At 42.8% G+C, this 15,015-nt stretch overlaps 1 protein-coding gene across 1 annotated transcript in view; it reads left to right on the top strand.

Moving 5' to 3' along the window:
• Window positions 1-2,136: 2,136 nt before the first annotated feature.
• The window catches only part of camk1a (calcium/calmodulin-dependent protein kinase Ia), a 121,435-nt gene continuing 108,556 nt past the window's right edge, over window positions 2,137-15,015 (top strand). Inside the window, 1 exon segment of the mRNA XM_034166388.1 lies at window positions 2,137-2,248. The gene's annotated coding sequence lies outside the window, so the exon portion shown is untranslated.

Genomic DNA, 15,015 nt, shown 5'->3' on the forward strand with positions numbered 1-15,015 from the left:
CTGATCTCTAGTAATACTGTGAGAAATCTTGGAGTCATTTTTGATCAGGATATGTCATTCAAAGCACATATTAAACAAATATGTAGGACTGCCTTTTTGCATTTACGCAATATCTCTAAAATCAGAAAGGTCTTGTCTCAGAGTGATGCTGAAAAACTAATTCATGCATTTATTTCCTCTAGGCTGGACTATTGTAATTCATTATTATCAGGTTGTCCTAAAAGTTCCCTAAAAAGCCTTCAGTTGGTTCAGAATGCTGCAGCTAGAGTACTGACGGGGACTAGCAGGAGAGAGCATATCTCACCCGTGTTGGCCTCTCTTCATTGGCTTCCTGTTAATTCTAGAATAGAATTTAAAATTCTTCTTCTTACTTATAAGGTTTTGAATAATCAGGTCCCATCTTATCTTAGGGACCTCGTAGTACCATATTACCCCATTAGAGCGCTTCGCTCTCAGACTGCGGGCTTACTTGTAGTTCCTAGGGTTTGTAAGAGTAGAATGGGAGGCAGAGCCTTCAGCTTTCAGGCTCCTCTCCTGTGGAACCAGCTCCCAATTCAGATCAGGGAGACAGATACCCTCTCTACTTTTAAGATTAGGCTTAAAGCTTTCCTTTTCGCTGAGGCTTATAGTTGGGGCTGGATCGGGTGACCCTGGACCATCCCTTGGTTGTGTTGCTTTGGACGTGGACTGTGGGGGGGGTTCCCATGATGCACTGTTTCTTTCTCTTTTTGCTCCGTATGCATCACTCTGCATTTAATCATTAGTGATCGATCTCTGCCCCCCTTCTCGGCATGTCTTTTTCCTGGTTCTTTCCCTCAGCCCCAACCAGTCTCAGCAGAAGACTGCCCCTCCCTGAGCCTGGTTCTGCTGGAGGTTTCTTCCTGTTAGGAGGGAGTTTTTCCTTCCCACTGTGGCCAAGTGCTTGCTCATAGGGGGTCGTTTTGACCGTTGGGGTTTTTCATAATTATTGTATGGCCAACAGTGTGCTATATGTTGCATATATTACGGTAAAGTGCGTTCGGTGACTTTTGAAACGAGGGAAAAGTATGAAAAAGAGCGCAAAAGTGACAGAAAAGTACAGACAGCAAACATAAATGTAGTAATTTCTGAGGAAAAGGCAGGGTGTTAGTGTCATTTGTGAAGGTGTGTGTGCGTGTTTGTGTGGGTGTGCAGTTTATTTTAAGTGTGGCGCACAGCATTGTTCGCAAGCCCCCGCCCTTCTTGTTTTTCTGTACCAGAGCCACCCATCCTCTGCGCTCCGGGACCTCCCACTTTACAAATGAAGCACTGCCTGCCACGAGATGCGCTTTGTTTACGTCCATGTGAGAAGAACGTGAGCCAATGAAATTGCAACATGGGTAACCTTGTCGCTCTGGCACGTCGAAAACACAAAACGTGACGACTAAAATTATAGTATCGAGTTCGCAAAAAAATAGTGAATGATTTTGTTATATAAAAAAATGCTAAATATTGGTAGGGACTATTTTGCCATCCCAAAATATTGGTTGTGACTTGTCCCTATGGTCCATATGCAAACCTACACCCCTGGGCCAGTTCCTCATCCACTGAGACTGAGATTCCAACATAAGTTCAAGGTCAAATCAGAGGTCATCATGTAAAATATTTTAATGACCACATCTCAGAAACTACATGAGACATTGAAACACTTTTCTGCATAAGCTTCTGCTCTCCTGAGACTAACAAATGTATCTGATGTTAACTGGGCTCTGCAGCTGTCGGGTTGGTGATATTTGTGAAATTTTAATTGAGTTCTCTTTCTTTCTTTAGGGGGGTATTTTTAGACCAGCTCTCTGTGTTACTTTTGATCAGAATCCCAAGCTGCTTTGCAGAAGGCAGGACTTCACCTTAAACTTACTACACAAGCGGGGGCTTTAATTCTTTACACACACACACAGAGCCTGCATTTCCAAAGTTGCACGGGTTGCTTCTGCAGGGCTGTGTGATGAATTATTAACGATGCACATTATGCTCCCCCCCCCCCCCCCCCCCCCCCCCCCCCAAAAAAAAAATGTCTACACTGCCAAAGAAAGCCTTTTAGGATATAACCACACCTGTCCAATAAAAGCACTCCTCCTGATGGAAGCTGTGTGAGCGGTTTTGTGCAGGCGCCTGGTTTTCTTGACGTCAACTGAGCGGGTCCAGCGCTGCGCACCGTGCACGGGCACAGCAGCTCCACATCGCTCTCACAGGCAACGAGGACGCACCACGGCTACAGATCGCCATTTAGGTACGTGTTTTTTCCCACCTCCATTCAAACGCAACGGTAATCGTGATTGCTTTCTGTCAGCAGAAAGTTGTTTTTAGTGCGCTTCTGTCTGCGTGCGCGCAGCCTGATTTGCCTGCAGACGCTGTACCCTTGGGCACTGCGGTGATCGCACCGCCTTGCGTGATCACCACGAGCATTCCTGGATTTATTATTATTTTTAAATCAGCCACACGTTTTTTATTTATTTATTTATTTCTCTTAGACGTGTCACGCGCACTCCGTAGCCTTCATGCAGATATCATGTCATCAAATCTCTCAGTGGGAAACAGTTTCCGTGTGATCAGATCAGAGCTCCTGCAGAAAGATTTGTCCAGGTTAATGCAGTTTGCAAAAAAAAAAAAAAAAAAAAAAAAAAAAAAGGCACATCATGCCAAAAAGCAGCAAAGGGCCCTCAGTTGGTTTCTGGCTATTTTTACATCTCAGCTGCGCTCTTCGATTAAAATCAACAAAGAAGTTGGGTATCCTCCTCCTCAAGGCGGGGAAAAAATATCTCAGTAAGTATTTCTGTCTGGATCGTGTTATTGGGATCATGAAAATTAACATATTCATGAGCTACGAGAATATCTTTCTTTTGAAACAAAAAAGCGCATGAAAAAACAACAGTTTGCATTTTTATTTCACTTTGAAATAAAAATCTTCCAACTCTCCCAACTACACAATGCAGTTTTATTGACTGAGGGAAAATATTACATCAACAACATATCAGATTTTATAGGATTTTGTGATACTCATATCACACTATACTGTGTTACTATTAATAACGCTACACCACACATGGGCGTAGTCATTGTCTCTCTCTCTCTCTCTGTGTGTGTGTGTGTGTGGGGGGGGGGCTCCCGGGGCTCCCAAACATATTTGCAGTAGAGGTGGGTGGATCGATCCTAATATTGATAATATCGATACCAACGCTAGTACAGAGCTTTTTTTTTCTCCCGCAAGCATTGACTGCTGCGCACGCTAGTGATGGGATGAACAACACTGTGCATCAACACTGTGCCGAGCACACAAGAGTGAAACCCCGTATCGATGCACATATCGCTTTAAGAAAAAAATCATGTGAACGATACAGGAACTGTCGTTCGACTGCGCTGTGCCAAATTGTGTTTATAAGGAAACAAACTGTATCGACATGTTGCGGATTTGTTGGATGGAGTTTTGCTGGTGGATTTTTGCTTGCCCTCACCTTGTTGCACTGACTTCATGGATCGTTCAAAGACGTTTCCCCAGTCTGGAATAATTTTGATCTTTTGACGCCAAATAAGGTAAATCTTTTTCTCCTTTGGGCATTGTTTACTGTTATTTTTCCAATTAGATATGTTTGTACTCCTTTACAGTATTGGAAGAATAACCACAAAACATATCCACACCTTTATCAACTCCCACTGAAATTTTTATGCTCACCATCTTCATCTGTACCCTGTGAAAGAGTTTTTTTTTAAGGCAGGGGAACTGGTGTATAAGAGGAGAAATCGCCTTGGAGCAAAGACACTTCAGAAACCTTTGTTCCTCAATAAAAATGCATAAATGAATCTATTTTTTGTCTTTTATTTCGTATGCTTTAACACTTAAGTTAACAAATTTCCATACATAAGTTACAAATTTTAACTCTGAATTTTATTACAGACAAATTTGCTATATTTTACAAACCAACTCAGTTTAGCATTTACACAAACAAGGTTTTAAGCAAATTTTAAACTGTTCTCATGAACAGTTTAACTCGACACACAAATTGAGCACATGAAATTATGCAATGATGAGATATTTTAAATAGACGACTGGCGATTAACTATTTCACAGGCTGATGTTGCGTTTGCAGCACATTAGCTTTTCCATCTTATTTACCTGCAATGATTTTATAACTACTGCAGGGGTCACTATTGAGCGACCAACACAGTGCCGACACAGTTTGTGCAGTGTGTCAATACACTCCTTGAGGTGTCATCATCCCATCACTAGCGCACGCAGATTCAACAAAGTCTACTCTTTTTGTAAGAGCAGCGTTGCGCTGTCACACAACACAGAGCAGCGCACCCTTGTATTGTGGTTTGTCAGCCCTCTACCTCAGGAGATTTTATTTGTGTTGAGTGATATTTTTTTCAGCAAAAATGTTGATTGTGATAATAAAGTATTTTGTTGTCACGTACCTATCCTAGGTCTTTTGGATCCTTTGGATCTATGAAGCTTAAATATGAAAAAGTATCAGTATCGGTATCGGCAATACTGGGTCTGTATTTACTTGGTATCGGATCAATACCAAAATTCCCGGTATCGCCCACCTCTAATTTGCGGCATTAAAAACGGATTTAGCTCTTAGATTGTTGCCGCTGTTATACGGAAATGTAATGTTTTTGATGTCTTAAAAGTTTCTACTAATTGTCTCTGAACCATTTCAAATAAGACCCCCGTGGTGAATTTTTGTTTGCACTCAAACTGTCCATATACATGTGGAGTTGCATCATGAATATGTAAAATTTGTGCCAAATCAGAAAGCAGATCCAGATCTGTTGTGGCAACTGAGATCATAAAGGGAGAAGCCAGTAGAAATTTGTTTATATCCAGTTCACTTGCAGGCTTTGCTGCTGGCAACTGTATTTTCACAGAAATGGTGAATTATTATTATTATTATTATTATTATTACTGCTACCTTGCACCTTGTTTTCCTTTGTGTTTGTACAAGATCAAAACTGCTTCAAACTTGGTGGGAATGTTAGGGCCCTGTCCCACTGGCGTTTAGGAGGATTTGCGCATGAAATGAGGAGACAAAAGCTGAGCGTCCGCAACAAAGGTGGGCGGAAATGCCAAATGTCACGTAAAATCACGTAGACATCATGAGTGTACAGCGAATACATGAGGAAGTAAATATAGTGGCACGTATCACGGCCATTGCAGAAACACAACGGCCAAACACGGATGTATAAAACGCATGGATAGAGGAGAGGGATCGGACGCAGAGCGACGAACACGGCAGCACAACGGCTGCAATGGGGACGCAGTGCACTGGCGGGAACTGCGGTGGTGGCGCGCATGTGCCACATTTGCATCACGGACACAAAGGAAGCGCAAACGGGCCTGCCGGGATCAGTATCCACAGCTGGGCTGGTGCTGGCCGGCATATATGTGTTTTGCAATGCATCCGCGTATGATTGCATATTGGATGCACAGCGGCCGTGATGCACTCGCTTCATCCATGCCCACTCTGTCTGCATGCGCGACATACCATTTGCGACAGTGATGTGGCCGTGCTGGACACGCATTATATCTGTTTTGCACGCTGTCCCGGTCCGCCGCCAAGCCGCACCAACCCGTTGCGGATATCAGCAGATGACAGCGGATATGCGGTGCGTTGATTGTGTATGTCCTGCGTATGTCTTCAGTATGTGTTCAGGAAGTGATGCGAATCTCATCCGCATCAGGATTTTTGAGCCGCTTAAATATCCTGATACGGACATGCGTGCCTCTGCGGATGATCACGGACGTGTTCAGAGGTCGGCCGACTCATACAGGAATGTTACACGGATATTGCGGTTGTTTGGTGGATGTGGGCCACTTTTGTGCGCATTCCATACGCAAATCCTCCTAACCGCCAGTGGGACAGGGCCCTTACTTGGATACATATGTTGATGTGATTAGATTTTTGAGTAGTTTGGTCACAAGTCAAAGTCAATGTGATCTGAAAATCACCTCTTTTTTTGTATATTTCAACAGCCAAGAAGTCAACATGGATCAACCTTGGTTTGAATATTACTTGAAGAGCTATTTAGATAGGTTATCCTGTTCATAATGGATGAAAACCAGATAAATATTGTTCAAGTTCCCATGTGACAATAAAGTGTGACTGACACATGCACGCTTGGACGCACGCATGGATGAAGCTTATATAATTTTGATGGAAGATAATTTACTATGCCCAAAAATAAACACATGAATGTTCTGTTGAAATCAGCAGGGGAAACCAAACACAAGAGTACATAGAGTAGAGCTTGAATGAATGCACAAGATTTATTGTGAGTATTAAAGGAAGAGACCAGACACCGGTGTCGCCAACTGAACGGTCCCCCCTAAAAATCGGCCCACCCTGTCTTCATTGTGCATGCGTCATTAGCCGCGGTTTACAGATTATCGCGTCATTTCTGCCTCAAACTGCACTCCAGTTATCATCTATCTCAGCGACAGATATCTGAAGCTTTTGTACAACAATCATTTCCACATAAATTCAGCATTATTTCATCATAAAAGACAAAGGAAGCGATCAGAGCACTGCGGCTATACAAGCTGCTAGCTGATGTGTTCGCAGCGCGTCGGTCATTTCAAAGCGTCACAGAGTATTGCCTTGTTTCTGCTTAAAACTGACTTTCAAATGATTTAAGAGGTTTTACTTTGTCATATGATGGTTAATAATCCCATTAATCCATTTGATCAATTTGGGTGAAGAGACTCCATCTTGGACGAGCAGCTGAGCTCCAAAATGATGCAGGAGAAGTGGAGGCAGCGCGGACCAATTTTTAGGGGCGGACCATTCGGTCTGCGACACCATTACTCACAAGTGGTCTCCCACCCATGCACTGACCTGGGCTGGCTCTGTTTAATTTATAAACTCAGCAATGCATGACAGCGGAAAGTTGCAGCACTGATGAGGGAGAACACTGTGGATGATAAGGCCGGACAGAGTTGTGGGCACGGCTGGTTGGCTGACAGGGAGAGGAGCAGAGAATCAGACAGGCAATGTGATGAGGGACATGAAGCAAGCGTGAGTGGAAGCTGATGGCAGGATTGAGAGCATGACTGTAATACTGGCCAGCTGGCAGGAAGACAAGCAGGAATGCAGACAGGTGAGCTAATTATTCTGATGGGAAAAACCAATGGTATGATGATGAGGGGGTGAAAAGCTGGGGTTGATTTTTTTATGAGTTGATGCAGAGATACAGTGGCTTGAAAAAGTATTCAGCCCCTTGGTATTTCACGCATTTTAATTTGTTTATGGCATTTCAAATACAAAAAGTAAATCAGGCTTCTCAGTATGAAAAAATTCTAAAATTATCTTCCTTAGACTCAAACTGAAAGTAAATTTCTACAACTTGATATAAATTTATTAAAAATATAAAAGCCAAGATGATGGGTTGCATAAGTAATCAGTCCCTTTGGTATAATACCTGTAAATAATCAGTTTAATTGCCAGTTTTATTCAGAGAAGTCAGGAGATGGATACATGAACATTTCCAAGTCACTGAATATGTCTTGAACTTTATTTACATCAGTTATGAAGAAATAGAAACAGTATGGCACTCTTTGGTAAATCTGTGTGGAGTAGACAGTTCTTAAAAACTGAGTGACTGTGCAAGAAGGAGAAGAGTGAGGAAAGCCACCAAGACACCCAGACAACCCAGAAGAAGATATAGGCTTCTGAGGCTGTGATTGGAGAAATTGTGCACAGTGCATGTTTTGCCTTTTGTATCCCCAGTTATACAGCTTCATGATGAAGTGGCACAGAGGAGGGTTTTCTTTCACCAAAACATTAAATCTAGGCTTGCATCTCAGATGTACCTTCTGGCAAATTGTAGCTGAACTTGCAGGTCTTTTTTTAATAAAACCCTTGGTCGTTGTCATGAACTATCCAGCCTTTGTTTCATTAACTGGCTTTATTAACATTTACAGAACCATACGGACAGCAGATTGACGTGCTTAACTCTTACCCTAGCAGTTTCACTCATTAGGGCCCCTTTACACATTGTGTGAATTTGGTCAAATTGTGCATGAAGCAGGAATCATATGCAATACGTGTGAAATCGTAGCTGCTTTGAATGTTGCTGTTGCTACAACTATTTGCGGACACCAGCGGCTGAAAGACAGAGTGTGTGCTGTGAGAGCTCATCAAACCCTCTTGTGGCAGGTGTCGGCCAAATTCCAGCTGACCCACAAGAACATCTAACACCACTCATTTGGCACTTAGAAAATGTGTGGCCATTTGCACTGTCATCATGAAAACAGTCAGCAGACGATCACTGCTGAGCTGGATGTGAAATATGTCTAAATGCCCCACGACTGTAGAGTTGCAAAAAGCCACACACATTTGGTGCATGTCTTGCCCTCCCGCTACCCCCAACACATCTGGCATGCCGGGGGGCGAATGCTTATATGTATCAGATCTGAGCGTGTCCGCTCACAGCCGCGGCTGTAAAGATCTCTGCTCCTGGATGTCCCAGCTTGAGAACACGTTCCGTGTTTGGAATGACATGAACTTACAACATTTCTCCGTGAGGCATGTGTCTATGCCTGCTGTCCTCACGTGGAAATATATCAAACTTATGTTGCCTTTGCGCCGGCTGCTGCCGTTGCACACAGCGCACCTCGTCCATGTCTTTGTTGATTTCAGGCATTTTTCCACACTGATTACAGGCCAGTGATGGTAGCTCAGTGGTAAAGTTTTTGTCTGGTAATCAGAGCTTACGGGCTCGAATCCTGAGAGTGACATTTTTTAAAAATTTAACCAGGGTTATTTAACCGTGGGGTTCTGTATTATGTCCCCTTTAATGTATTATTTATATCAATCCAGTGATATTCATTAGTTATACAGTTGGTTTTTATTTTATTGTTCTCCACATCAGCGGCGTGATGTGGTGCAGCTGCTCGCACTGTGTTCCTGCTCAAAAGACACAGTCACATGCAAGAACCATCACACTGGGATCGTGCACGCCTGCCCGTCGGTGCAATGTTTTTGTGGTTCACTCATATGAGCTGTTTCGCCATGAATCACCCTGAGTTGTACTTATTCATACTATGTGCGAAGGGGCCCTTAGTTTCTTCTTCTACACTTCCGTCAAGCCTTTTTGTGCACACAATGCTGCTCATCGTAACGGCGACACCTGGTGGCTCGTGTGAGAACTGTCACAAACACATCATGACAGTCATCTGTTGCAACAGTGGCCAAAAGCAGATGAAGCTCTCCTTTTGAAGGAATACAAGTGACGTAAGGGTGCTCTTGAGTGCTCCATCAAGTGGTGGTACATGATAGCTGCTGTTTTTGAGGTAAGACACTGAAGTTTTGTTGGATAAAATAAGATTAGCCTCCTCTGTACCACGCTAAAAACTTTAGTTTGGTAAAATAAAACTTTAGCTGACTAAGCGCTTTGTGCAACGATGATTGTCAAAAAATTAGTCAACTAAGTCTGTTCGTCTATTGGACTGCTTTATGAAACCGGGCTTAGGTGTATCTCTGCCACCTCACATGCAGGACCAGAATCCAGGAGCTACTCTGCCACATCAGGTCTTCTCTCACTTGACACCCTGGGTGTCAGGATCTGGAGTAATTGGGTGGTCTGATGCATTATGACTAGGATGCAGAATGGCAGAGTCGTTCAGTGGGTGGGAGCGGGATGTCCTGCCATGAAGTCATCTGATAGGTTAGGAGCTGGAATGGTACATACTGCTGCCTTGGAGCCAGAATCACAGCTGGAGCAGGAGTGTGAATGGGTTTGGCAAAACTTAGAATTAGGCTAACCTTGACTGGACTCAGGCTCTCTGTGACTTGGTAGTGTAGAAAGAATGCAGGCTGGTACAACACCATTGAGAGATGGAAGCTGAAAGCGGTGTCTGTGTAGAGGCAGGTGTTGGACGCTAACTAGGGCAGCTGCAGTAATGGTATTGGTCCCTCTGGGAATGGTTCAGATGTTGTGTCACCTGCATCAGTGGTGGGGGAAGTAACAGCTACCTGCAGACTAGCTGATTTACCACTGTCAGGGTCAGAGTCACACAAAATCAGCACTTGGGATATAAATGAACTGAGGGAGATGGCCTTGATAAAGATTTTCCTTGATACCCACAAATCCCAGAAATACTGTTACTCATTTTTGTACGGTTTATAATGAGACTAACCAGAATGCAATCCCTATAGGTTGTAAGTTCAGGGCTGTCCCAGTGGTGGTGTCCATCATACTGGTTGAGTTTTCTTCCACATTTTCTACAGTGATTTTACTCAATTAAAATTCACTGGTATCAAGGCTCATGGTGGCGCTTTTCCCTGCTGTCACTGCTGTATGGTGAAATTTCAGGGATTGTCTACGTCTTGTGTTATCACCACAATGTACTGGCCCCTTCACACATAACACTACATTGGGCGAAAGAAGGAGAAACTGGAAGAAAATCCGCAAACAAAAAACGAAATGGGGAACCGCGAAATGTTCCACCTGCTGTCGGGAGGGACACACAGTCGGACAGGCGTGCATGATACAGCTGCGATGGTTTCATACACGCTCGTGCACGTGCATGAACACAGTGCGAGCAGCTGGAGCCTGTGGCACCACATCGTGCTGCTGCTATGGAGAAAAAAAAAATAAAAGCCACACACCATAAAAAAAACACTGCAATTTCTAATATTTAATCCCTCTTACTGAGCGGACAATACAAGTATGGACCTCTGTAGATGGCCCATGGTCATAGACGTACAGTCATGAAATGACATAAATGAAGCAGTGCACTCTTATTATGTCCACATCTGCCGGCCTTCGTGTCCAGCGGGCCCTGCATGCATGTCCAACGAGTGATGCGCCTAAGGACAGACGCTGCGTCATGTGGACCATAGCTCATGTGGGTGACGTGACATTCAGATCACCAGCTGAGTGTACACATGATCAGACGGTCCTTTTCACATGGGACACTCTACCTATGTGTGCTTGCTCCAGCCCGTGGTACAGGCAATATATGTTTTTATGTATTTTCACATGAGGACAGCAAACACACGCACATGCCTCACAGTGTAGAGTTGTAACATCATGTCCTTCAAAACACGGTACATATTCTCCAGCTGTGACTCGCGGGTCCACAGATCTCAACAGCTGCTGCTGTTTGTGGCCACGCCCACCTGTTCGTTCAGCCCACAAAACAAAGTGTCTCCCCCTGTTTCTGTGTTCTGTGATTATTTGTTTTAGTTATTTGTTATGTAATTGTGTATGTACAGTGGCTTGCAAAAGTATTCAGCCCCTTGGTATTTCACACATTTGAATTTGTTTATGCATTTGAAATACAAAAAGTAAACCAGGCTTCTCAATATAAAAAAAAGTAAAATGAGCTTCCTTAAACTCAAACTCAAACCAAATCTCTACAACTTGATATAAATTAATTAAAAATATAAAAGCCAAGATGATGGGTTGCATAAGTAATGGGTCCCTTTGGTGTAATACCTGTAAATAATCAGTTGTATTGCCAGTTTTCTTCAGACAAGTCAAGGGATGGATACATGAACATTTCTAAGTCACTGAATATGTCTTGGACCTTATTTACATCAGTTATGAAGAAATACAAACAGTATGACACTCTATGATAAATCTGTGTGGAGTAGCCAGTTCTGAAAAACTAAGTGACTGTGCAAGAAGGCAAAGAGTGAGGAAAGCCACCAAGACACCTAGACAACCCAGAACAAGTTATAGGCTTCTGTGACTGATTGGAGAAATTGTGTACACTGCAAGTTTTGGATTTTATATCCCTAGTTATACAGCTTCATGATGAAGTGGAGCAGAGGAGGGTTTTCTTAAAAAGAAGACCTGAAAGTTCACCTACAATTTTCCAGAAGATACATCTGAGATGCAAGCCTAGATTTGATGTTTTAGTGAAAGAAGACCCTCCTCTATACCACTTCATCATGAAGCTGTATAACTGGAGATACAAAACGCAGAATTGTGTGACAAGTGTGACAATTGTGTGTGTGACAAGTTAAATTTTGGTCCACAGCACTCAGATCTCTTCTTTCCATGTTCAAAACATCGTTCTGAAAGCGATAGTTTCCTCTTCTTCCAGTTGTTGTGGCACCCAAGAACTGAACAATTAATGCTGCTCATGTTTGGACACTTCTAGCGTACTGTGTCCCCGCATAGGTAATCATTAGATGCAGTGGCAAACCGGAAGTTGTTTGACAAAATGAATAAGGTGAATAAGACCAAGATGTCCCTCTATCTTTATATAGCACAGCTCTATGTTCATTGTCCCCTTTAGGTATTGTAACACATTTTGCTGCTGACCAGTGGTTTTCTCTGATAATTTGCTTGCAATCCAACTCAAATCATGTCGTGTACAGCTCATCAAATATGTTCAAGCTGCCCACGAGTTCACGGTATCTCCCTGCATCAACAAGATCATCAACAGCTTTAAAGTTGTGTTTCTGTTGAGCGCAGCTTACAGTTTGACATATTAAACATTTCCAGTATTTTTGCTATGTATCTCATCTGGTTTAGTTTGATCTCTCTTCCCTGTGTGCAGTCAATACCCAAGAAATGTTTACATCCACCAAGATCTTTCATTTTGAATTTCTCTTTCAACATGTCCTTTACACTTTTGAGTGAGTCTTCATTACTTGTAGCAATGATAACATCATAAACCCAAATGATCAGAATGATTCTGTCATTTCCCCGTTTGTCTGTCTGATACAATGACCTGCTGGATTTTGTGTAAAAATGTTTTCACTCAGATGATCATGTAACATCTTATTCCAGTTTCTCCCGGATTGTTTCAAGCCATACACTGAGTTTGTAGACTAGTTTTTCACCTTTGACTTTACTTCATATCCCTCCGGTTACTCCATGTACCCTTCACAATCAACTGGAGCATGCAAGTAAGCCACAGGAAGCAACACGTAACAGAAGCTTTTTTTTTCTTTAAAAAAAAATGTATTTGATGCCTATCAGTGCACACAGTGAGTGAAATCAGGTGGGAGACTGAACGCATATGTGCGTGCACGCACACACAGCAGACAGCAACGTGATTCATGAGAGGACGGTAAAAAAAGAACATAAACATTCATAACAGGTGTTGCTACTTACACTGTTGTATAAATAAACTATATTTCATACGGAGTCTTACAGCTGTGCTCATCTGTCGTAAATCCTGTTGTTGTCTGCTCTGTGTGTGTGTGTGTGTGCGCGTGTGCGCATATACGTTCAGTCTCCCCCACCTGATTCCACTCACTGTGCGCGCTGATAGTTATGGACTTTAATATGATATTAGGTTACTGCAAGGGAACACAATAAAAAAAAACACAAGACTTTACATGAGATCACTGTTTGCTCTCTCCGGTGTTTGCACATGCACAGTGCGCAAGGTAATCAGCGCGTAGACACTTGTAGCGCTGCTTCAACAGTGCAGAACCCTCACGAGTCACAACGGCCAACCAAAATATCAAACAGGTTTGATTTTTATCCAACCATATGATTCCCCATCGGGAGGTGGTCGTGAGATGTTAAATGCAGCTCATTACTCCATGTAGACTGCATGACACAGGACGCACGATTAAGCTGAAACTTGGCGCGATCCAAAAAATTCTCACGAGTGAAAAATCGGTTGAAAAAGGGCCAAAAATTGCACAGTGTAAGACCAGCCTTAGTTAAAACAAGAATGGTATTGTTAACTCACCAGTGCACCACCTAAGGATGGTGTTCCTTTTGAGACCATGAATCGTGCGCTCTGAACTTTTAAACCCTGCGGTTTTGTCACACAGTTTGAGCTGGAGCCAAGTACAGCAATTGAAAATATCGTACAGTGTCTGCCCAGCTTAAGTCAGTGAAGTCTGTAAGTAGCTGGAAGAGGTGGTACTGTACTACAAATGTTGATACGGCTGACATCTGGGCATAACAGGCTACCATTTCCCTCTTCGCTCTGTCTTCTTGCAAAAATATCTGTGAGCTTTGCACACTTGGCAGCATCTTCATTTTCTTCATCTTTCAAAGCTTTTCTTTTTCTTAATCTAGCTTTTTCAGCTCCACCTGGCATTTTTCTGTCCATCTTTTCATTCACGGGACACTCCTCCTATACTTGCTAGTAGCGCAAGTCCCATCTGAGCGCACAGGGCTTGATTGGACTGAACTAACTGTAATGAATGCATAGGGGTGTTAAACGTGTAATGGTATGTCCCTACCTTAGGCTTTGGAAAAGATAACAGCATTGCAAAAGAAGCAGTCTTAAGTTATTTTCTTGTGAATTTTCATGATTGTAAAACATTTATAACATTTAATGTCTTCTCTTTAAGATATCGCAGCTCAAGTGTCTTGCTGTGTAGCCTAACAGTTAGTGGTGGTCATATATGTATGCATATATTAACACCCCCTCACAACAGCCCCAGGTTGGACCAGCCCACCGGGAAAACTCCCGACTCTCCCGTTTACCCAGCACGCGGTAGTGTGTGATGTAGCTCCTGTGTCACCCTTAAGGTCTTTTTGCTTTAAACCTTGAACATCACAGTCATTTACCTTGAATGTAAAAGAATGATTTTCTACATCAGGTGTTTGTTTAACATTGGTCCTTTTTGTCGTCTACAGTTCATGTCTTCATATGTGGAGTTCTTGCAGAAAATGTTATGTTTTATCAACGTCAAATCAAATCCAATGATGCAGGCAGAAAATGAACAGATGACAGGTGCAAAACAAGGTGATTTATTATAATCCCCCCCCCCCCCCCCATAGCTCCAAAACAGCAAACAAAGTAAACTAGATGTGAATAGCAAAAAATCAAGGGAACCATCAACAAGGAAAGCTAACAGGAAGGACCATAGCAAAACAATGAACAAATACCAAAAAACAAATGAAGAAGAAACTGGAAAAGACAGACACAATTACTCACGAGTACACACAGGGCACCACACAAAGGCGCTGGCAACAAGCAGGAAAAAGGAGATGGCTTAAACGCAAAATGAGTAATTAAAACCATGTAAATATAGACTGGAACGGACATGCGTGCCTCAATCTATTAGC

The sequence above is a fragment of the Thalassophryne amazonica genome, chromosome 3 (genome assembly GCF_902500255.1).
Source record: "Thalassophryne amazonica chromosome 3, fThaAma1.1, whole genome shotgun sequence".
Taxonomy (NCBI): domain Eukaryota; kingdom Metazoa; phylum Chordata; class Actinopteri; order Batrachoidiformes; family Batrachoididae; genus Thalassophryne; species Thalassophryne amazonica.